The following is a 25,743-nucleotide window of genomic DNA, read 5'->3' as shown; positions in this document are numbered from 1 at the left end:
GAGATCTGCACCCTACAAAGCCCAAAGTATTTATTACCTGGCTTTTTACTGAAAACATTCGGTAAGAACTTCTACTCTTTCTTGTCAAGCCTGCCCATGAAGGGCCATTCCAGATCTCTGCGTCCATAACATTCAATTCTTACCTACAGAAACATACTTTTCTTACCTAACAGTGAATCATGCATGTACATATCTTCTCTCCAGCCCTGCCTCATGCCTTATTGGAAGCCAAGATCACGTCTTATTTATCTCTGACTATCTCCTGGCAACTCACATCGTGCCAAGTACACAATGAGTCTCCGCTAATATGGTTGAATTTGTCCAATTCTGAGCCCTGATTCCAGACATCATGGTTTTTTTTTTTTTTTTTTTTTTTTTCTTTTTGGAAAGTAAGTGGTTAATAGCATGGGCTAGGGAGTTTCGCTACATGATCTGATTCTGTATCTGAAACCTAAAGCTGAGCAACCTTAGGCAAATTATCTTAACCTTTCTAAGCCTCCCGATCTTCACTGACCAACAACGATATAGATGATGGCAACTATTTCATAGGCTTGTTGTGAGAATTACATGCAAATTACTGTTCAATGTGCTAAGCACAGTGCGAGTGCATAGTACATTTCCAGTTAATACTAGCTATTATGATGATATTTGCATAGTTCCTAAAGCTTAAATGAAATCCTGGGGTCTCCTGAGAGACGTTTGCTGACCAAACAATATCCCCTGCATGCACAGCTGGACGGCGTTACTTGTTTTTCAGCTACTTTAATGCGCACATTTGTTGTTAAATGAAATGATGTCTTTGTAGAGGCAAGGGAAAAGATCGACTTGAAAACACAGTCTTTTCATTTTATCTAAGAATCTCCCTCAATCTTGTTTTGCCTACATCTATCTTCTTCCCGCTGGGTTTGTTTTCCCTTTCTCTCTGTATTTCTTTCTGCCGGCTATGTCTCTCCCTGCTTTCTCAACTAGTTTGATTACTTCATTTTGCTTTTTCATCCCTTTCAGCCTAACTTCCTTCCTTCCCACCTTGGGTGTCTTTCCTTTACTGTATAGAGATTTTACTATTTCTCAGCTTTTTTCTCTTTTTCCTCTCCCTTCACTTTTTAAAATTTTTGTGTCTCCCCTTTTCTATTTACCCTCCCTGCCCCTCTCTCTCCTATCTGTTTTAACTTTCTACCTCTCATTTTGTCTTATAACTCTTCCTTTATCTTTGAAATACAGGTTTTCCTTTCTTCTTTCCTTTCTTTCCATCGTATTTTCCTCTCATTTTGCTTTATTTCTGTCATCTCCTTATTATATCCCCGGCTTTTCTTTTTTCTTCTTCTTCCTTGTTTCTGCCTCCTCATGCCACCTACACTGGTTTCTCTCCCTGGGTCCTGTGTGGGATAGAGGCTGCTCTGGCTTCCAGATGGCCAGTAGATCAACAAAAAGCTATTAGTCCCCGAGCAGAGGAAGAAGTCAAGCTGTTTGAGAGATTCTGGTGCTTGGGGAGAATCTCAAGGCCAGGCAGAAAATGAAGTGGTCAGGAAGGAAGAGGAGGTGGTGTTTCACAGAACAAAAATAAAATAGGTGAGAAAAAACAAGACGGAAAAACAAAGATTTACGACACAAGAGAATTTAGTTGGAATGAGACTGTCATCAGATCAGCCGGGAGGAGAGAATGGAAAACCAAGCTTGTTAAAGTGAATTCTTTGTCATAACCATGAGCTTTTTATTCTCAGCTTGCCTGCTTGGCTTCTCAACACTGTTTTGTTCTTTCATCACCATTTTGTGTGATCCTTTTCTTCTTACCATACATCACTATTTACCCAGTCCTGTCAGATTCCCATTTACTGACTGATTTTCTTGAGTACTTTTGAGTTCTAAACCAACCGTTTAGAAATAGATCAAGCAGTATAAATGTTAGAAGGGCAGATTCAGGACTCAGACAGAACTGAGAATTGGGATCCAAAAATCAGGCTCTTTTTGTTATTCAAGAATACTTTAAAATTGCTTCTATCTGTTACTGAGCACAAGTTGTGGAACAGATTAATTGAATTATAATCCTGTTTCTCAACTGTTAGCTTTGTGATCTTGGCAATTAGTTAACTTTTCTAATCCTATGCATTTTTATCACACTGATAACAATATTTACTTTCATAGATAGGTTTGAGGTGATGAATAAATGAAATAATTGAGGACAATTAAGTGCAGCAGGAAGGTAATCCAGTCAAGCTCTCTTAATGTATGCTCGCTCATTGTTACTATCTTAATAAGTAGGCCCATCAACCCTGTATTAAGAGTTGAGGCCAGCTTTTCTAGATTACTTTCCTGCTGCCACTCCAGATCAAACACTCTTTGGTGCTGCAAGGATTGCTTCCTTGTTAAGATTCACTTGCTTAGGTTGGTGCCCAGGAAACACCCTGATTTGCTCAGCAGAAAGATGTGTGTTTTGGCAGAATTCAAAATTATGTTAAACCACACCCACCTGCCCATTTCCATATCCTCCCCTTCCGCCTGGTTCCTACCAGGGAAGGAGAAAAGAAAGGTTGAACCATCTTCCAAGAGACCCAGCACACTCCATGAGTCCACCATTTGCAGCTGAAAAGCTATCCAGAATTCAACATGCATCAAACAAACTCCACCCTTCCATTCCGTTGGAGGATTTTGACTCCTAATGAGAATCTCATCATAAAAACCATTTCTTTCCATCTCTCTCCTTTCCACCACCAACTCCACCATCCCACAGCCCGCCCTTTGGAAACATTCTTTATACCCACCCCATGTTTTTAACCCTGGTATCAGGAGGGTAAAACAATGCTGGAAATCTCCAAAGGTAATTTCACTGAGTCCTGCAGGCGTCATTTCAATACAAAGGGGCAGCAGCCTGTAAGCCAAAGGGACACAGAAAGGTTTACCGCACACTTTGCTGACCTGGGGTGCTGCAGATGACTCTCAGCAAGTTCCTCTGATATATTTTACCTCAGTTTCCTCGACAGCACAATGGAAAAGAATCTTTGGAGTTGTTCTTGGATCCAGCATTCAGAATTCTAAGCTCTACCGTAGTGAATGCAGATATCCACAGAGCCTTTGCTTTTACTTCCCTGTGTCCATTACCTGGATACTAGTATACCTAAAAACTTCACCAATTCTGTCCTGGTTCCCAACTTCAGGACATAAAAATTCCAAAAGCATGAATACCCAGAAAGGGCTATAGGGAAGAACCACTTTCCTGATAAACAATAGCAGCTGTGTGTGACAGTGAGTTATAACTCCAATACTAAGCCATTGAATTTTAAAAATAAAGATGTTGGGGCCTGGCACAGTGGCTCACACCTGTAATCCCAGCATTTTGGGAGGCCAAAATAGGCTGATTACTTGAGGCCAGTAATTCAAGACCAGTCTGGCCAACATAGTGAAACCCCATGTCTACCAAAATTACAAAAATTAGCCTGACATGGTGGTACACACCTGTAATTCCAGCTACGTTGGGAGGCTCAGGCACGAAAACTGCTTGAACTCAGGAGGCAGAGGTTGCAGTGAGCTCATGTCACTCTACTCCAGCCTGGGCCACAGAATGAGACTCTGTCTCAAAAAACAAAAACAAACAAACAAAAAAGATGTGGGGGTTACCATTTTTTCAGATTTCAACTATAAAAAAATTCTGAAAATTGACTTTGCAGAGAAAAGGTTAGGGGTGCTATATAGTTTGGTTATGTGTCCCAGTCCAAATCTTACGTTGAAATATAACCCCCAAGGTTGGAGGCGGAGCCTGGTGGGAGGTTTTTGGATCATGGGGGTTGATATATCATTAATCAGTTGGGCTACCCCCTTGGTGATATGTGAGATTCCACTCTGCCTTCTCATAAGATCTGGGTGTCTAAAAGTGTATGGCGTGTCTCCCTCCACTCCTTCTCACTTGCTCCTGCATACACCATGTGACATGCCCCCTCCCACTTCACCTTCCACCATGAGTAAAAGCTCTCTGAGGCCTCCCCAGAAGCCAAGTGACATCAGCACCATGTTTCTACAGCCTGCAAAACTGTGAACCAACTAAATCTCTTTTTTTTTTCAAAAATACCTTTTCTTGGGAGGCCGAGGTGGGTGGATCACAAGGTCAAGAGATCGAGACCATCCTGGCCAAATGGTGAAACCCCACCTCTACTAAAAATACACAAATTAGCTGGGTGTGGTAGCGCGCGCCTGTAGTCCCAGCTACTCGGGAGGCTGAGGCAGAAGAATCGCTTGATCCCAGAAGGCAGAGTGTGCAGTGAGCTGAGACTGCGCCACTGTGCTCCAGCCTGGCAGCAGAGCAAGACTCCGTCTCAATAAATAAATAAATAAATAAATAAATAAATAAATAAATACCTTTTCTCAGGTATTTCTTTATAGCAATGCAAGAATAGTCTAAGACAGATGAAGAGACGAGAAAGGGAAAAAAGGAGTTTCGGTAATAATGTTCTGACAAGCAACCAAGGTAATTCAATGCAGGCATGGGTCTCTCTTCCAATGTATATTTTATTCTGATGGTCTCTTTTAGCTAGGAATTGTAATTTCATCAGATGGGCTTCTCACATGTTGAAAAGTAGATACCTGTTGTAATGCTGGCTGCATATCTCCGAGTGAAACACTAGGCAATGAAAGGGAGAACAGAGTTGTAAACAAAGGGTCTTAATTATAGCAAATAATTTTATGTTCTAGAAGGTAAAATACATTTAAGGTGATAAAGAGAAGACAAAGGGGGTGGTTAATAAAATTTTTAAAAAGGAAGAAATAGGAGAGGGATCTCACAACGTAAAAATTGTGGCATAATAGGAAAGAGCATTGGATTGAGAATAAAGAGACTTGGCATCTAATCGAAATGGTACAAACTACCTCATGATGCTGTGAGCCTCTGTGAACCTTAGTAGACTCACGTGTCAAAGAAAGAAACAAATAGCTGTTCCTAACCTTCCCATGATAAAAAGTTGCTGTGAGAATCAAATGAGATCAGAGCAACAGACATGCTTTGTTAATTGTACCCACCTAAGGGACATTTTTATTATAAAATGTTGGATCCATTCTAAGTTTACTCATGTGTGGCACATCCCAGAGAGTCAGGGTCTTGGCTCTCTGAATGAAATCACAATCTGTGAATGAGTGTTCTTAATCTTCTTCATGTGGCAGTCTTCCTTTTGCCTGAGAAAAGGACTCTGGAGGACTAGAAGTCACTAGGTTGGATGGAATCAAGGGATAGACCTAAGACACTCCCTCTGTTTTTCTCCGCTTGAAGGCCATTGCTCAGGAGGAAGCATGGGTTTGTTCTTTAGGCAATTAGAGCAATGGATCATACTGCTTCTCTTCTGTGCTAGTCTAGAGGCTTTATTGATAAACAGAAACTTGGCCTTTTCTCTCATCCGACAGTAGGAAAATTCTTCTAATATAGTCATAGTGCGATAAATACCATTTGAAGTAATGTTCTCTAGCAACCTCACATTACTGGAAGTCCCTGCCAACCATGTTTAACAATATGACTATATATACATATTTCTCACTGCTGATTGGATTAAACAGAAATACCTGCTCAAAACTGGTCTAGTTATAGTTTCTTCCTGAGAATTTTGAGTGGAGAGAGAGATAGAGAATTTTTGGTTATTAGGACTGTAAATCCAGATTCTATGATGACATGGGCATCTTTCTCTTTCTTAGTCTTTCTAAGTAGATTGAAAAAGTGAGGAAAGTTACTGGGCTGAGAGAAGATAAAACAAATCAAGATACAATTAACATGGTTTATTTCACCTGAGTTCCAGTATCATGCTGTCTCAGTTGAATCTTTACCTCAAGGAAACATAACTCTCTCTTTTATGCTTATAGTAAGGCTTCTGTTCCTTCAAGTTACCTAGAATTAGTTGCTGAGTCTTGAAGCCAAATAAGTAAATTTTTCCCAAATTCATATCAATTGTATGCAAAGAGATCTGAGATTAGGAGCTAAGCAGCGTAAGTGCTAGTCTTGACTCTCACGTAATATTTACTATGTGTGTTAGGCTGTTCTTGCATTGCTATAAACAAATACCTGAGACTGTGTAATTTACAAATAAAAGACGTTTAGTTGGTTTATGCTTTTGCAGGTTATGCAAACATGGCACAGGTATCTACTCAGGTTCTTGGGAGGCTTCAGGGAGCTTTTACTCACAGCAGAAGGTGAGGCAAGAGCAGGCATCTCGTGTGACAGAACAGGAGGTTGGGGGGAGGTGACACACACTTTTAAATCACTGGATCATGTGAAAACTCACTCACTTTGGTGAGAACAGCACAAAACAGTAAGAGATCCTTCCCCATGCTTCAAACACCTCTCACCAGATCCCACCTCCAACACTGGGAATCACAATTCAACATGAGATTTGGGGAAGAGATATATCCAAACTATATCATTACACCCTGGACCCCCATATCTCATCCTTTTCACATTATAAAATATAATATTACCTTCCCCAAAGTTCCCAAAAGTCCTAAATCATTCAAGAAATTAATTCAGAAGTCCAAAGTTTCACCTGAGACAAGATAAATTCCTTCCACTTATGAACTTGTATAATAAAAAATAAGTTAGTTACTTCCATAATTCATGGAAGTACGTGCATTGGGTAAACATTCCTGTGCCAAAAGAGAGAAATTGGCCACAAGAAAGGGACTGTAGGTCCCATGCAAGTTTAAAACCTAGGGTCGTCACTCAATCTGAAAGCTCAAAAGTAATCTATTTTGACTTCATGTCCCACCTCCAGGGCACAGTGGTACAAAGGGTGAGCTTTCAAGGCCTTGGACAGCCGCACTCCTGTGATTTTGCAGGGTTCAGTACTTGCAGCTGCTCTCACAGGTGCCTAGAGTTTTTTCCAAGCACAGGGGCAAACTGCCAGATGCCCGTGGATCTACCATTTTGTGGTCTGGAGGACAGTGGCCTCCTTCTCACAGCATTACTAGGCAGTGCCCCGGTGATGACTGTGTCAGGGTTCCAAACTCACATTTCTCCTCCATACTGCCCTAATAGAGGTTTTCAGTGAAAACCTGCACTTGCAGCCGGCTTTGGTTTGGGTACCCAGGGTTTCTTATACATCCTCAGATATCTAAGTGAAGGTTGCCAAGCCCCTTTCACGCTTGCACTTTGTGGGCTGGCAGACTTAATACCACAAGGAAGCCGCTAAGGCTTACGGTGACTTGCCTTTCCCAAAGCAATAGCCCTAGATGTGCTGGAGCCCTCTGAGCCACAGCTGAAGCTAGAGTTGCCTGGATGCAGGGAGCAGGGTCTCAAGGCTGTGCAGCATGGCACTATCCTGGGCCTACCCCACAAATCCATTTAGTTCCCCCAGGTCTCGAGGCTTGTGATGGAAGAGACTGCCTCAGATATATTTGAAATGAGTTCAAGCCTTTTTTATTATGTAAATCTTGTAGCAAATGGTTGCTCCACAACCTGCTAGAATTCCTTCCCTAAAATTTTTCTTTCTCTGCCATATGGCAGGGCAGCAACTTTTCCAAACTTGTACACTCTTCTTTCCACACTTGTACACTCTTCTTTCCCCTTAAATATACCTTCCAACTTTAAGTCATTTATTTGTATCCACAGCTGAGTGCAGGTTGTTAGAAGTAGGCTTGCTACTTCTTAAACACTTTGCTGCTTAGAAATTTCTTCCTTTAAGATACCATAAATCATCACTCTCGAGTTCAACGTTTCACAGATTCCCTAGGACATAAACAGAATGCAGCCAAGCTCTTTGCTAAGGCATAGCAAGGGTGACCTTTACTCCAGTTTCCAGTACCTTTCTTATTTCTGCTTGACACTTCATCAGCCTGGCCTTCACTGTCCACATCACTATCAGTATTTTGGTCAAAACCATTTAACCAGTCTCTAAGAAGTTCCAAACTTTCCCTCATCTTCCTGTCTTCTTCTGAGTCTTCCAAACTCTTCCGGCTTCCCATTTTCAAGTTCTGAAATTGTTTCCATATTTTCAGGTATCTTTATAGCAATGCCCCACTCCTCAGTGCAAATTTTCCGTGTTAGGCTATTCTTGCATTACTACAGAGAAATGCTTGAGACTGGTTAATTTATAATGAAAAGAGATTTCATTGGCTCATAGCTCTGCAAGCTGTACAAGCATGGCTCAGACATCTTTTTGGTTTCCTAGGAGGCCTCAGGGTTTTACTCATGGTGAGACGTGAAGCAGGGGTAAGCACATCACATGGCAAAAGCAGGAGTAAGAGAAAGAAAAAGTGCCACACTTTACAACAAGCAGATCTTTCAAGAACTCATGCAGTATCACAAGGACAGCACCAAACCATGAGATCCATACCAATGACCCAAACACCTTTACCAGGCCCCACCTCCAACATTAGGGATTACACTTCAACCTGAGATTTGGGTGGGGGCAATTATGTAAACTCCATCACTATGCAATAGTTGGAAAGTTGATTACCTTTCTTGAGCCTCAACGCCATCACCTACAATCAGCAAAAATATTCTTGAGTTACATCAAGACTGGTTGAAGAATAATGGATTTAGAAGAGTTTTATAAATTATGCAAACATTAAAAAATTATTATAAAACATACGTGTTTTGATTTTTTTTTAAATGCATCCGTAGTCTAAACCAGAGGTCTTCTAATCTCAGGTTCTAAATTATATTTTGAATGTTATTCTGTACAACACTTAAACTAGATCACACACACACACACACACACACACACACACACACCCTTCTTTAAAATGTACTGAACTTTCCTGTCATTGTTTGTGCCTATGCTATCTCTCCCACTGGCACTAGTATCTCCATCACTGCTTCTTTCCCAATCATCTCCATACATTTTTTTGTCCAAGTCATTTCTGCGCTCTCATTTTTGAAGAAATAACTCCAATTCCCTAGCCTATATGATTGCTTCTTAGATATACCCAGTGAAAACTCTTGCCATCTACTTGAAGACCTGGGCACGTTATGACACATCTAATAGCCTGCCTGGTATGGTAGTCTGTGCCATCAACTTAGGGTGAAAAACCTGGGTTTTAATCTTGGCTCAGCCTCTCATAAGCCATATAATTTGAGGAAGTTCTTTTGTTTTCTTTTTTCTTTAACTGTTCCAAGCAAGTTTCCTCATTGAAAGAAATAAGAATGATAATAGAACTTACATTGTGAATCTGTTGTGAGGATAAGACAGGGGAGGGATAGCATTAGGAGAAATACCTAATATAGATGATGGGGTAATGGATGCAGCAAACCATCATGGCACGTGCATACCTCTGTAACAAAACTGCACGTTCTGCACATGTACCCCAAAACTTGAAGTATAATTTAAAAAAAAAAGAAAGAAAAAAGAATGCAAAATACTTAGCACATAATAAATAACAAACTATTGCTATTATGACAATTTCTGTGTCGGTTCTGCTTGGTTTTCATAAGCTTAATTCTTTGTTTTTCCATGTCTCTGTTCTGTGGAACATAGCCCTGTGTACTTCATGGTACAGAATCTCATATGAAGTAATATACAGAAATTCAAAGAACAGAAGCACTGAAATGGTATTGGAGAGTGAGAGGAGGGGAGAATCCAGAGTATTTCTCCTTCAATACCCACCTCCACCTGCACCTTAGGTGATGTGTATACTCGTGGCTGGTTCTCCTTTATTTCTCTGTTTAGTCCATTGGACAAATTTTCTGTGGTTCTATGTGACCTTGTCTCAGAATTTAGCAATATCACTTTTTCTTCTTTCTCTTTAAACCTTAGGGATGATTGTATGGTTCAGCTTTTGATAATCTTGGGGTGCCTCCCTGACCCTCATCATCTTCTTATCTCTTCCATCACTTGTGTAATAAATTCCCTGTACTATGTTTCCTCTCAGAATAGTTTGTATTTTCCTAGTTGATCCTTCATTAACACAGGCCACTTCTACCCACATTTTAGATAGACTGCAAATTTATTGTAAATAGAACATACATCTACATTTACTAGATTTTCTTACAGAAATGTATGTACTTGGAAACCATCATTCTCAGCAAACTGACACAAGACCAGAAAATAAAACACCATATATTCTCACTCATAGGCAAGTGTTGAACAATGAGAACACATGGACACAGGGAGGGGAGCACTACACACTGGGGTCCGTTGGGGGGAAATTGGGGAGGGACGGGGGGGTGGGGAGGTGGGAAGAGATAGCATGGGGAGAAATGACAGATACAGGTGAGGGGACGGAAGGCAGCAAACCACACTGCCATGTGTGTACCTATGCAACAATCTTGCATGTTCTTCACATGTACCCCAAAACCCAAAATGCAATTAAAAAAAAAAAGAATGAAAAACATTAAAAAAAAAAAGAAATGTATGTACTTGGGTAATGCTGAACACATACTTATTGAATTTAATATTTGAACACAGTGATTTACCAACTTCTGACGGTCCCTTCTGTCAATTGTGTCACCCTACTCATAAGGGTGGGTCTAAGCCTAGAAAACTGGATAAGCAATATCTCCATCTATTCTCTGATGCCCATGTACTAATGATCAGGAGAGAGGTTCAACATGATCGTGGGTTGTGGACTCTCTTTTATGTAGTTTGCTCCTTTTGTTCCACTCTAGATGTAATAAAGACTTTATGTATCAAATTCAGTTCCATCTCATTTCATTTGTCATGTTAATTTTGTCTTAATTTTTTCATTTATTCTGCTGAGTCTACAGGCAAAAATTGCAGAATTTGAAAAGCCTATTAAGTAAACCCAGCTTTTAGTAGTTCAGGGTGTTATGGTGCAGATACAGGACCAAATGCAATCTGAAGGTTACCTAGCAATGCCTTGTCTCTTCTGGATTCTAAATAACTGGACTTCATAAATCAGGCAACATATGTTTCTTCTTTTTAATATACGTTTATGCTAAGTCCAGAGTTGCAAACACATGTCATTCAGGCTGCCTCTTTCAGTGCCTATTGTACTCCAATCAATCGGAGCTCGTTCTCAGGGTAAACTGCATTGTCCTTTCTTGTAAGTGTTTGCTCTTGCTTTGTTTTGTCTTTTCATGATATGGCCATGGCCATGGTTGCTGCCTCCCAATATCCATGTTTCTCCTTTTTCATTGTGAAACAGCCATGGATTTAGAGGAGATCAAGTGCCCCAGCTTTTCTTGTACTATTTAAAATTTACCTAATCTGAAAAGGAACCCCCACCCCATTGTTATGGTGACTAATTTGGGTAACAGAGGCTTAAGCCAGTCAGAGGCCATCATGCCCATCGTCAGTAACATTGATATAAAAATGATATGTGATTAAAGTTGAATCAGTGAATCATGAGAGATTTTCTAAGGGCTTTATAGAAATAGTTATTTGCCCTTCCTGGTAAGCCATCCAAAATCAACCCACTAGTAGCTACTGGGAAATTTTAGTACAAGAAGCAGCTTAATAATCCTGACCCCAGGATTGAAGCCAGCCTTATAATAATGTTGAACTTGGCATAAATGAAGGTGGAGTAGAGAGATAGAAGAAAGCTACTTGTCTAGAGAGACCCCTGAGCTAGGGAGTGAAACACACTTAAGACCATCCTGCTTTTGATATCCACTTTATGTGGTCATAAATAAGTCCTCTTTGTTGTTTGAGTCACTTTGAGAAGACTATTACTAAAAGCCAAGTTTAACAACACATGCGACCTCAGACTCGAGTAAGTTCTGCTTCCACCACTACCGTCTCCTACATGAAGTCTCTGACTCCATCTCTCATATCACATCAGGCCCATTTTTCTTCTTCATTGTACTTACTTTAATGCTCTTCCTACAGAACTCTACCACCTCCCAGCATCTGACTCACCTTCACAGCCGATTTTCATTTGTTTTACTGCTCTTCATAAGCTGTCACTTATTACTCTTTTTTTGTATTCTAATACTCAGTAGGGATGTCCTTTGGAGAGAAGAAGAAGGTAGTTTCATATGGCATCTGATTTAAATTTCAGAGTTGAAGACTTGGGGTCAAATTGCCTGAACTGACAATTCATTATTTTCCTTTTCTTCTTTTGTATGTTGTTTTAAATGAGTTTCAGAGGTAATAGGACCTTGAAAGATGTACTAGCCAAACTCCCTTATATGATGACTAGAGAAATGGAGGTCTGAAAGTGTTAAGTGGCTTGCCCCATATCACACAACTGGGGATCTTGAGGAAAGACTGTAGCTCAGGTATGCTGACTCCCAGCCAGTGCTTTCATTCTGACCTCATGCCCACTCTCCTTCACAACATAGCATTTTACTGGGGGCTTTAGTTGCAGCTATCCTGCACAGAGCTCTGAGATTTGGCTATGCTCAGATGGCACATCAAGTAGAGACAGAAATGTTGCTGCTGTCATTCACCCACTGAACAAGGACCTGGTCAAGCATCCTGACAGGTTCAAGATTCTCCCATAATTCCCCAGATCAAGAACTATGGTACCTGTCAGGCTGCTGTTGACAGCAGGGGAGGCCAGAGTGGTTCAGAGTTTCGATCCAGTCAGATCTATTTTCAGAATGATAATGTGAAGTGAATTTTCTAAGAAATTGGTGAAAGAGTATCAAAGAAAATTTAAAAGCTATCTTATTTTATCTTAAAATCCAAAACTCTCCAAAGATTCCTAAAATGCCTTATTTGAAGCCATTGAGGCTTAGGGAGGTAATGTATCTAAATGGTTAAAGATCTTACACTCTGAAATTAAACCCCCTGGTTTGTAGCCATCTCTGACACTTCTTAGTTCCATAACATAGCTCATTAACTTCTCCAAGCCTCAGTTTCCTCCACTGTAAACTGGGGACTAGAATGGTACCTGATTCATAGAATTTCTAGGATTGTTAAGTGAGTTAATTTAGGTAAAATGCTTAGAATCATGTCTGGCATATTGCACACCTAAATACGTTATTACTATTAATATCATCATCACATTCTTTATCATCATTTTCATCAAGTCCAATGTGTTTGTATTTTGCAAGAAAGATGGACGATCATATATAAATGTTTTATATGAGTGAAAAAGAACGAGAAGAGGTGAATAAACGTGAGAAGCAGGGAAAGTAAAATAAAAAGCATACAAAGAGAGATGAAGGGGAGAATAAAGAGAGATGGGAGGTAGGAGAGAGAAGGGAGTGACTCATTTGTTCTACTCACATACATTGAGGACCAATATTTGACCCAGGTACAATGTTTGTTCCAGGAGTAAACCTTCTTCCTAACTGAACAAAAACAACAACAAAAATATGAGATATTACTGTCTTTTGCTTTTATAAGAAAAAAAATAAACGAACACAAAAATATAATCATAACTTTCTGTAAATGATACATTATGTGGTCAAGGTCAGCATTTCCAAGGAAGGGACATTCACCAAGAGTTTCCTATAACCTAAGTATCAGGCATATGTGCATACATTATTACAATATCTATTTATACATGAAGTGTTTCATTCATTGCTTTATTCATTCAGCCTTCATTTTGTAGTAACTATACCTCAGACCTTTTGCATCATGCTTGGTGTATACTGTTAGAATACAGAAAGGCATCTGTGTAAAGAAATAAGGGTCATTAAATCTGATGAAGAGTTATGAGGTGATGCACAAAAAGATGGGAAATGTTTTAAGGAGATCATCAGAAAAAAAGACTTAGAAGAAAAATAGTGGGTGTTTTTTTTTGTGTGTGTGTGTGTGTGTGTGTGTGTGTGTGTGTGCGTGTGTGTTGTTTTTATCATCAACTCTGTGCCAGCCACTCTGACAATTCACAGATGCCATCTCATTTGTAAAACCATCTCATCTGGGAAGTCATGAAGATCCCAAAATTCAACATAGAGAAAGGGATGGAGGACAGGTTCGGAGTCTTTCCGTTCTAGGATAGTACATGGCACTGGGCAGGGGAGGGTTTCAGTGGAAATTGCCTTGCCAGTAAAAGGACAGAAAATAGCACCGTTGGCTGCTGCAGAAAGAACCTGTTCCAGTTTGTCCCTAGAGAGGGGGAAGAACTCTGCCATTAGACGGAGTGGTGCAGAGAGCTTTACACTATGCTGCCACCTCTCATGCCTACAGCAATCAGGCTCTTCTAAATCATTTCTTTCTTCTGGCTTCTCAGCCAAATCATGCCAGCTCTGTTCAAAGTCTCATAAAGTTCCAGCTCCTTAAAGGTGATGCCAGATAAAGGGCTGGTGGACTTACTGTTGAAAAACTGCTATATTAGGCTTGTGGTGGGTGTCTGGACTGGAAAAGTAGAGGGAAACTGAATCTTAGTGGTATGGACCCATTCATGGGTGGGTTGTAGTGAGTACACACTTATACTGAAATTCAGGCCTGATTGTGTGAGCATGTGTTCATGTGCATTTCTGTAAAAAGTGAGGATTTGTAGCTATTATCAAATTTTCTAGGAATCAATGACAATAACATGCCTAGTAATTAAATTCTGATCATATATCCACCTTTTATAGACTAAGACCATTGTTTGACTAATAGACCAGGTCATGTTTTACAAATAAGCAGAAATGAAAGAGAACATCTGTTCATCAAATATGTGAATTAGTACTGTACTAAACGTATTATCATAGGTGAATATAAAAAATAAAAGCTTATTTTCCTCATTTCTAAAGCTTTGGAAATAGCAACAGACAGATTGAGCAAGGTCACACAGTGTAAGGTTGAGCACAAAGTAGAATACAGATGTCCAGGCTTTCAGGATTATATATTTTTAAGTTTTTAACATTCTTTCATCTTCAAAGGATTAAAGTTATAAACAATTTTTTCTATGGGAACTATAAAAACTGAGGAATGTACGATTTTAGAGTAGCATGAATAAAGGATGAACATATTTCTCTCACTTAAATATGTTGTATTCTGCTTCAAATACATTGTATTCTGACACTTTATCAACACAATAAATATGTTGTATGTGTTTATAAAGAGTGAATTTTACTCTAAAACTGTAATATGAATATAAAGGAATGAACCTGAGTATGGCAATAAGGTACCATTGTACCACTTAGAAAGCTGGATTATGATTAAGCTTGGTAAGTTCTGAAATTTTGAAAGTACGAATCTGGGGTAGAGAGGGTTCTTCCTATAGTCTAATCAACGTAATGAAGCCTGTTTTAAGGATGAAAAGAACTTTTAAATATATTATTCTTGCCCTTTCTTTCTTACTCCTTTTATTTACTGACTTGCCCAGGCTTTGTGATAGCATAAAAATAACATAGAATTCAAAGGGCATGGACTTTAAATGTTGGAGACATCATTTCATTTTAGTACTAATAGGGATAAAAATATGAAAGCTTATTATATTTGTAGCAGGCTTTTTGTGTCTAAAACTGGGCAAAACTTTATATCCATTATCTCATTTAATTATCATAGTAAACCATCAGAGCTGATTTATTATTCTAATTTTATATGCTTGGAAATTAATACTGAAAATTTGGACAGGGTATTCAAGACAAGGTGGCTAACTGGATGCTGCTAGGAAGAATGTCTCTCACCGGAACAGACCAAAATATCCAGTAAACCAGCATACTCGGAACAGATCACTTGAAAGAATGAACTGAAAGAGGTTAGAAAGACAACCCAGACACCAGGACAAAAGGGAGAGGAAGCTGGGAATCCTTCATGGGGTTGCCGAATGTGGAACACGTTCCAGGCCCTGAATAGCTCATAAGGATATAGTGACTCTGAGCTATATAAGTTACTAGACCTGGAGGGAGCAGGGCTGTCTTTCCTGCAGCACTAGAACGGATCTGATCTGTGAACCCCACTGTCAGTCAGCCCCTGCCTAGCCAGGTCTGCATGCAGCACAGCCTTAACTACCTCACTAGAGCACTTTCGCCAATGTCCACCACCATAGCATTTTTGCCCAAGCCCCCCTGCTGCCCAACCAGATCACTTTTGCTGACTCCCTCCCACCTGAATGTGTTCTCCAGCAACCCTATCCCTATGCCCTTGGAGCACATTTGCCTTTGGCACCCCTGAGAGTCACATTAAGCACTTCCTGCCTGTAGCATACCTTCCACCCCTGCTGGAGTGCTTCCTGCCCCCAGTGCCCCTGCCACCATTGCCATGCTTCACATCTATGGTGCCCCTACCACTCCTGCTGGAGCACTTACGCTCATGACCCCCAACTCTCCTCTACAGAGTGCTGTTGCCAGCAGTCTGGGAGCATCCTAGCCCCTCAAGTTTAGACAGTTCTCAGCCTTGATGAGCTAAAGGACAAAGCTACAGATCTGGTTCCAGCCACCCAGGGTTAGAGCATGCAACCTGGGACTGCAGAGCTGAGCCCGGGCTCCCCTGAAAACATCCAGAAACAAAGTCATTCAACTATATGAAATTTCCACCACAGTCAAACTCTCAAGACTGGGCATGATGGCTCACAGATGTAATCATAGCACTTTGGGAGGCTGAAGTGAAAAAAATCACTTGAGCCAGGAGTTTGAGATGAGCCTGGGCAACATAGTAAGACCCCATCTCTACAAAAAAATTTAAAAAAATTAGCCAGACATGGTGTCACATGCCTGTAGTCCTAGCCACTTGGGAGCCTGAGGGGAAAGGATTGCTTGAGCCCAGGAGATCAAGGTTTTAGTGAACCATGATCATGCCACTGTACTCCAGCCTGGGTGTCAGAGTAAGACCCTGTCTTAAAAAGAAAAGAAAGAAAGAAAACTCAAGGGAAATAAAGTTCATAAAAATAGAAAACCAAAAAGTCCCATTGGAAGAACAGCAACTTCAAAGGATAAACATCAGCCCTCACAGATGAAAAAGAACCAGCACAAGAACTTTGACAACTCCAAATACCAGTGTCTTCTTACATGCAAATGATCACACTAGCTCTCTAGCAATGGTTCTCAAGAAAATTGAAATGATTACAATGCCAGACATATATTTTAGAATCTACATGGGAGTGGAGCTCATTAAGGTATAAGAGAAGATTGAAATCCAGTTCAAAGGATCAGTGAAATGATCCAAAAGTTGAATAATGACATAACCATTTTAAGAAAGACAAAACTAAATTTTTGAAAATAAAAAATTTACTACAGGAATTTTAAGATACAATTGGAAACATTATCAAAAGAATAGACTAAGCTGGGGAAAGACTCTCAGAAGTGGTAGGCTGCTCCTTCAAAGAAACACAGGCAGATAAAAATAAAGTAAAAAATAATTTAAAACAAGAAAAATACCTCTGAAAAGTTTGGCATTATGTAGCGACCAAACCAATGACTCACTGGCATTCCTAAAAGAAAAGGAAAGAGAACAAGCAACTTATAAAACATATTTGAAGTTACATCCATGAAAAATTTCCCAATCCCTTAGAGAGGTTAACAAACAAACTTAGTAAATTCAGAACACCCTTGTGAGATACTATGCAAGACGACCATCTCCAAGGCACATAGTCATCAGATCCTCCAAGGTCAAAGCAAAGGAAAAACATTGTAAAGGCAGCTAGAGAGAAGAGGCAGGGCACTTATAAAAGGAACCCCATTACACTAATGGTGTACCTGACAGTGGAAGCCTTATAAACGAGAAGAAATTGGGGGCCTATTTTTAACATCCTTGTGGAAAATAAATTCCACCCAAAATTTCATATGCCTTCAAACTAATCTTCATAAGTGAAGAAGAAATGAAATTAATTTCAAATAAGCAGATGCTTAGGGGATAATTTACCACTAGACATACCTTACCAGAAGTCTTAAAGGGAATGCTAAACATGGTAATGAAAGAATGATACTTACCTTCCCAAAAACACATTGAAGCATGAAGCCCATTGACATGATAAAGGAGCCATACAATCATGTCTACATAATAACCAGCTAAAAGCACAATGACAGAATCAAATCTTTATATATCAATATTGACACTGAATGTAAATGGGCTAAATGTCCCCACTGAAATGGCATATAGTGGCAAATTGAATAAAGAAACAAGACCCAACTGTCTACTGCCTTCATAAGATTCATCTCACAAGTAACAACACCCATAGGCTCAAAGTAAAAGGATGGAGAAAAATCTATCAGGTAAATGAAAAACAAAATAGATCAGGAGTTGCTATTTTTATATCAGATGAAACTGACTTTAAAACAACAATGATCAAAAAGGACAAAGAAAGACATTTCATAATGATAAAGGGCTCAATCCAACAAGAAGACTGAACTATCCTAAATATATATGCAACCAACATTAATGCACTAAGATTCATAAAACAACTCTTAGGCATCTATAATGAAACTTAGACAATCACACAGTAACACCGGGGGACTTCAACATCCCACTGGCAGCATTAGACAGATTATCAATGCAGAAAAGTAACAAGGATATTCTGGACTTAAACTAGATACTTGACCAATTAGATCTAATAGGCAGCTACAGAATACTCCACTTGACAACAACAGAATACACATTCTTCTCCTCTTCACATGACACATACATACTCTAAGACTGATCACAGCTGAGTTATAAAGCAAGTCTCAACAAACTAAAATATCATGCCAACTCTCGGACCACAGAGCAACAAAAATATAGATCAATATCAAGAAGATCTATTAATACAATACAATAATTTATAGAAATTAAATAACTTCCTCCTGAATTACTCTTGGGTAAATAATGAAACTAAGGCAAAATAAAAAAAAAAATTCTTTGAAATGAATGAAAACAGAGTGACAACATATCTGAATTTGGGAACACAGCTAAAACAATATTAACAGGAAAATTCATAGCGCTAAATCCCTACATCAAGAAGTTAGACAAATCTCAAAATAACTACTTACTATGTCACCTAGAGGAGCTAGAAAAACAGAAGCAAACCCGCCCCAAAGCTAGCAGAAGAAAATCTATACAAAAGATTATTGAAATCAAAAGTAGGTTCTTTGAAAGACTAAACGAGATTGATGGACTAGTTACATTAATAAAGAAATTAAGAGAAAAGATTCAAATAAATATAATTAGAAATGACAAAGAGGGCATTACCACCAACTACACAAAAATACAAAAAAAAATCTCAGAGACTAACAGAAACTCTGTGCACAAAAACTAGAAAATATAGAAGAAATTGAAGAATTTCTGGAAACATGCAACCTCCCAAGATAAAACAAGGAAGAAATTAAAATCCTGCACAGACAAATAACAAATTCCAAAATTGAATCAGTAATAAAAATTCTACCAACTAAACAAAGTCCTGGACCAGATGGCTTCACAGCTGAATTAAACCAGAAATACAAAGAAGACCCAGTACAAATTCTACTGAAATTATTCCAAATTCAAGAAGATGTGAATCCTCCCTAACTCATTCTATGTAGCTATCATTATACTGATATCAAATCCTGACAAAGAAACAGCAAAACACGAAAACTTTATCCTGATATCTCTGGTGAACACAGTTGCAAAAATTTTCAGCAAAATACTAGCAAATCAAATCTAGTGGCACATCAAAAAGTGAATTTACCACAGTTAAGTAGTCTTTATGCTTGGGATGCAGGATTGGTTATGTGATCCACCACATAAATAGAATTAACAACCAAAATTATGCAATCATCACAATTAATAAAGAAAAATCTTTTAATGAAATTTAATACTCCTTCATCTTGAAAACTATCAACAAATTAGGAATTGAAGAAACATACCTCAAAATAATAAAAGCAGTCTATGACAAACCAATAGCCAACATCATACCAAATGGGCAAAAGTGGAAAGCATCCCCCTTGAGAATCCAAATGAGACAAGGATGTTCACCCTCACCACTCTTATTCAACATAGTAGTGGAAGTCTTAGCCAGAGCAATCAGGCAAGAGAAAGAGTGCAAGGCATCCAAATAGAAAGAGAGGAAGTCAAAATATCTCTTTGTAGACAGTATGATAGTATACCAAGAAAACCCCATAGACTACCAGAAGACTTCTAAAACTAATAAATGACTTCAGCACTTTCATGATACAACATCTGTGTAAAAAATCCATAGCATTTCTATACAGCAGTATGATCCAAGCTCAGAGTCAAGTAAAGAAAAACAATCCCATTTATAATGGCCACAAAAGAGAATAAAATACCTAAAAATACAGTGAACAATGGAGGTGAAAGATTTCTACAACAAGAATTAGGAAAAAAACTGCTGAAAGAAATCAAAGATGACACCAACAAAAGAAAAACCATTTCATACTCATTTACAGGAAGAGTCAATATTGCTAAAATGGCCATACAGTTCAAGGCTATTTATGGATTCAGTGTAATTTCTAGCAAACTACCAGTGATATTTCACAGAGAATTAGAAATGCTATTCTAAAATTCTGCAGAACTAAAAAACCCTGATTCACCAAGGAAGTCCTAAGCAAAAAGAACAAGGCAGAACGTTTCACACTACTTGATTTAAAACTATACTACAAGGTTTCAGTAACTGAAACAGCATGGTGCTGGTACAAAAACAAACACATCAACAAACTGAACAGGATAAAAAACCCAGAATTAAAGTCACACATCTACAACCACCTGATCTTTGATAAGGCCAACAATAACAATGAGGAAAGGACTCCCTCTTCAATAAATGGTGCTGGGATAATTGGCTAGCCATATACAGGAGACTGAAACTCGACCCCTTCCTTTCACTATATAGAGAAATTAATTCAAGATAGATTAAATACTTAAATGTAAAGCCTAAAACAATACAAACTCTAGAAAAATAAAACCTAGTAAATACCATTCTGGACATCAGCCTTGACAAAGAATTTCTGACTAAGTCCCTAATAACAATTGCAACAAAAACAAAAATTGACAAGTGGTGCCAAACTAAACTAAGGAGCTTCTGCACAACAAAATAAACTATCAGCAGAGTAAAGAGTCAACCTATGGAAAATGTTTATAAACTATGCATCTGACAGAGATCTAGTGATCAGAATAAGGAACTTAAACAAATCAGCAAGCAGAAACAAATAACCCCATTAATAACTGGGCAAAAGACACAAACAGACACCTCTCAAAAAAAAGCTTATTTTTGGCCAACAAATACATGAACAATTCTTCACACTCACTAATCATTAAAGAAATGCAAATCAAAACCACAATACAGTACCATCTCTCACCAATCAGAATGGCTGTTATGAAAGTCAAACTACAACAGATACTGGTGAGGTAGCAGAGCAAAGGAAACACTTATACACTGCTGGTGGAACACAAATTAGTTCCACTACTATGAAAAGCAGTGTGGGGATTTCTAAGAGAATTTAAAACAGAACTACCATTTGACCCAGTAATCCCACTACTGGGTACATACCCAAGTGAAAACAAATCATTCTACCAAAAAGATATACATACTCATATGTTCCTTACAGCACAGATCATCTAAGATTCCCATTAATGGTGAATTCAATCAAAAAATGATAGATATACCGTGTGGAATACTACACAGAAATAAAAATTAATGAAATCATGTCCTTTACAGCAAGATGAATGCAAAGCTAGAGGCCATTATCCTACATAATCTAGCAAACTAATGCAGGAACAGAAAATCAAACACTGCATGTTCTCACTTTTATATGGGAACTAAACATTAAATATACATGAACATAAACATGGAAACAATAAACAAAGTGGGAGGGTAGGAGGCAGGTGGGGTTTAGAAGGCTACCTATCAAATACTATGCTCACTACTTTGGTGATGAGATTATTCATATATGACAAGAGTCAGCAATATGCAATTTACCCATATAATAAACCTGCACATTACCCGCTGGACCTAAGATAAAAGTAGAAAAAAAATACAAAACGATAATTTTTCCCCCTTGAGGAGGAAAAAGAGAAATTTACCAAATGTGCATGCATACGAGCATGCACATATGCACATGAACACACACACACACACACACACACACACACACGCACACACACCCCTTGTTTAAGGTTACCTAATTATGTGGATAATGCCTGGATTCAAATCCTTTCTGGTCAGTTCCAAATTTCAGGGACTTAAATTAACATAATAAACAATTTCTCTCACTTCTGTTTCTGTTCCTTTGAACCAATCATTTGTCTTTGATCCTCAGTTTTTCTTCATTTAAGAAAAAATTTAGAAGACTAGCCAAAACCTCTTAGCATTGTTTTCAGAATTAAATAGAAATATGCATGTAAAATGTCTGGGCCATAGAAACAGACTTCCAAAAACTTGTTCCCTTCCTGCTTCTGAATCATCAATCTTCTCTCTCCTTGGAGAGCTATCTCTGCTCCTCCATCCTTTCCTTGCCCTGCCCTGGTGCTTGGGCATGGATGGCAAAGAAGCCCAATGACACAGGCCTTGGCTACTCTTGGCTACATGTCTAGGGTCACATAATTTCTTCATTATCTTTCTTGATTGAAAACAGCTTTTGTAAGATAAAAGGTCCATTAGTAAATATTGATGTTGGCAGGCAGGGCGTATAAGCTGTCAGACAACTAAAATGAGGGATTGTCAGTTCAGCAACAAGAACATGGAGAGCCATGTAAAGTAAAAATGAATAAAAGAGTTTAATGTAACTAAAAGAACAAGCAAACACTCATCAATGATGAACAAAGGCAAAGAAAGTCTCAGGTTGTGCTGTGTTTGGAGTGAGTGTACAGCTTCATGAAAGCTTATGCTCTAAGGCAGAATTTAATTTAAATCGACTTGCACAGGAATAGAAAAAAGCATGGTGCCTATCATGCGCAAGTTTCAGGGAATCAAATATAAACAAGATGCAGATTTTGTTTTTATAAGTTTACTAACAATAAGGAGATAGTACAGTGTGGTTATGGATAAGACAAGCTTCCCATTGAGAAATACATGGATGTAAACCCAGGTGTTATGACCTTGTGTTCCTTATGCAAATCTTAATTCCTTCTCATAAAATGAAAATGATAATGCCAGCATCATAGGATTGACGTGAAGGTCAGGAAAGTATGTGGCATTGTCTTTAGTACCCTGCACATGCCCTCAAAATTACTGATTTTTGGGAGTGATAAGATATTATCACATAACATTGTAAAACAGAAAATTCTAGGAATAAAAAAGATAGGAATTCAAAAATATCATTCACTTGTTTAGATTAGAAATAAGGAAATAAAGCAGGAATGTTGAAATTGTTTGTTGTGGAAAGGTTAGTGTTTGGCGATGATAATTTTTTAAAGACTATTGGAATCAGGAAGAGCAGAGAAAACAAAGGTTGTGAGATTGAGGAGCTTGAAGCAGAGCAGCAAACAGGAGACTGTTTTGTTTGTCTTTGAATATGGGATGTGATGATGAGTACTGTCAGAAATACGACTGTGAGAAAAATTTGGATCTAGAGACTGAAAAGTCTTAGATGCTTGGCCAATAAGTTAGGACTTCAATCTCTACTAATAAAGTTACTGGAAGGTTTCCTTAGGCAGGATGAAAATGTCATCATTTATTTTATCAGATCCTAGTTCTATCTCCAACCTTAAATTTGCGTAGCATGTTTGCAATAGACTAACTATATCCTCTTTTCTCCATGCAAGGGTGCAATGAGAAGATGGTGGCATGTAACCCAGAAGAGGACCCTCACCAGAACCCAGCCATGTCAGCAATATGATATCCATCTTCCAGCCTCCAGAACTGAGATAAATAAATTTCTATTATTTATAAGTCAGCCAGTCTATGGTGCTTTGCTATAGCAGTCCAGACTGATGAAGACTGGTGTTCAAGAGCATTGGTTCAGATGTCCGGTAGTCTGATTCTGAGTATCAGGTGACTATGGAATTTCAGTCAAATGATTCCATCTCCTCCTACCTCAGTTTATTAATTAGTAAGATGAGATAATCACTAACTCATAGTGCTAAATGAAGATTACATGAGATAATAGACTGTATTATTTACAATAGAGACTGACATCATCTTCACCTAGGTCAATGAGCTATTTAATAATGCTCAATAAATGATAGCTATTATTGAATAATGACTGACCTGGGTGATAGGTGATGAGGATGCTGAATCAGTCTTTCTCCTACAACTGCCACCTTAAATCCAATTTCTTCTGCCACAATGGGTATTGCACTGCTGTGAACTCATGTATAACCATCATGGTTTATAATAGAATAGCTTTGGCTGAACTGCAATAAAGATACCACAGGAGGAGTGATACCACAGCTGGGACATCATGAGGAAGATCCTGCTGAGAAATTATGTCCAGGGTGGACAGATTCAGTTATCAGAGCCGGAAAAGCATCTGCCTTTCAAGAAAATCACTGGTTAGTTTGATGAAAGAGGAACACTCCCATTTGAAGTTTGGCTCAACTAGCCATGAATTTGCCTGCTGACTTGCCCTAGTTGTGTCTCAGACATTTAACATTGTTGAGTAATCCTGCAATGTTTATCTTTATGCTACAAACTTTCTAACATTCACGTGATTAGGAATGGACCAATTCTTTATCACTTGCCATTGAATCAGTTTCCTTTGTGTCTAACCCTGAAGTCTAGATACAGACTGAACTCTGTATGTTTCAAAGTTCCTTCTGCTGCCCCAATAGGAGCTTCATAATAACTGCTAGAGTTTAGATAGAGCTCTATCTTTGTAAGAAAATAAACAATATTAAAAGGAAAATAACTTGTTCCAAGATACATACCCAGTTAGTGGAAGCCCTGGTGCCCTGCCCTGGCTATATAAAGTCCCTGGCTCTGTACTGCCTCTGTATCTGCTTAGAAATATTAAAAAATAAAACCCATAGAGATGTGTGCAGACAAGACATATGAGAATATTACTCTCAAACCCAATCCTACTACTTGTATGGTACTCTCCAAATTTTTTAAATGTTCTTTATTACATCTTCTCTAATACAGAACAATCATAGGCTATTAGTCTTAATTCAAAACTTAGACAACTCTGAGAGAAAAGAGGGCTTGGGAAATAGGGCCTATAGGATGTCTGAGAAAGATTGGAACTATTTAGCTAAGAGAAGAGAAGGTGGATGAGTAACTTAATAATAATCTTCAAGGGTTATTAAAAGACCAGCTGTTACCCATTTCCACCTGGGGTAGCAGGGAAGAAATTGCAGTCATGAGAATTTAGTTACAGCATTATAAAGAATTTTTTTTTCTTTAGCTATAAGGTCTATTAGACATCAAACATGTTACTAAGCAAAACTGCCAACTTTTTTCCCTGGAAATATGCCAGAATAGGGTATATATCCTAGTCAGTGATTCTTAAGCACTGCTTCTCGAACCATTAAGATCAACTTTCTTGGGGAATCTGTTAAATATACAGAATCCTGGGGCCTACTGCAGAGCTACAGTCAGAATCTGGGAGTAGAGACAAGATTCTATGGATTTTATGAGGCCTCAGGCAAATCTTTTGCTTGGCCACATTCAGAAATCCCTCCTAGATATAAAATCAGCATAATTTAATGCCTCAAGAGTACATTGAGTATCCACTTGGTGATCCTACTACTACTGTTAGCTTCAGAAAGTAAAGATAATAAAAGGATATATCATAATTTTAGTCCTTGCGGAGCTTTCAGTAAAGTAATTAAGCACTAATGATGAGCTAGAACAACTGTTTGCTTTTAACTTAGTGGGATGTGGGGAAAGTTTCTGAATTCCTTTGGCCTGGGGTTCTAAATTGTTGAGGAGAAAAAAATGGTTCTATAAGATCTTATGAATTTTTAAAATAACATAATGCAGAATAAAGCTTATTCTGAGAGATAACAAACAAAAGGCTGATAAAAGCGTGGAAGGGAACAAGAGGAGGGAGACTGCTTTGTTGAGACAGGACCTACTAGACTAGACCTCATGGAGAACAGAAGATTCAAACTTGACATTTAAAGGTGGAGAATATAGTAAAACATATGAATA

The sequence above is a fragment of the Saimiri boliviensis genome, chromosome 2 (assembly GCF_048565385.1).
Source record: "Saimiri boliviensis isolate mSaiBol1 chromosome 2, mSaiBol1.pri, whole genome shotgun sequence".
Lineage (NCBI taxonomy): Eukaryota > Metazoa > Chordata > Mammalia > Primates > Cebidae > Saimiri > Saimiri boliviensis.
Note: the sequence above shows the minus strand (reverse complement) of the source record.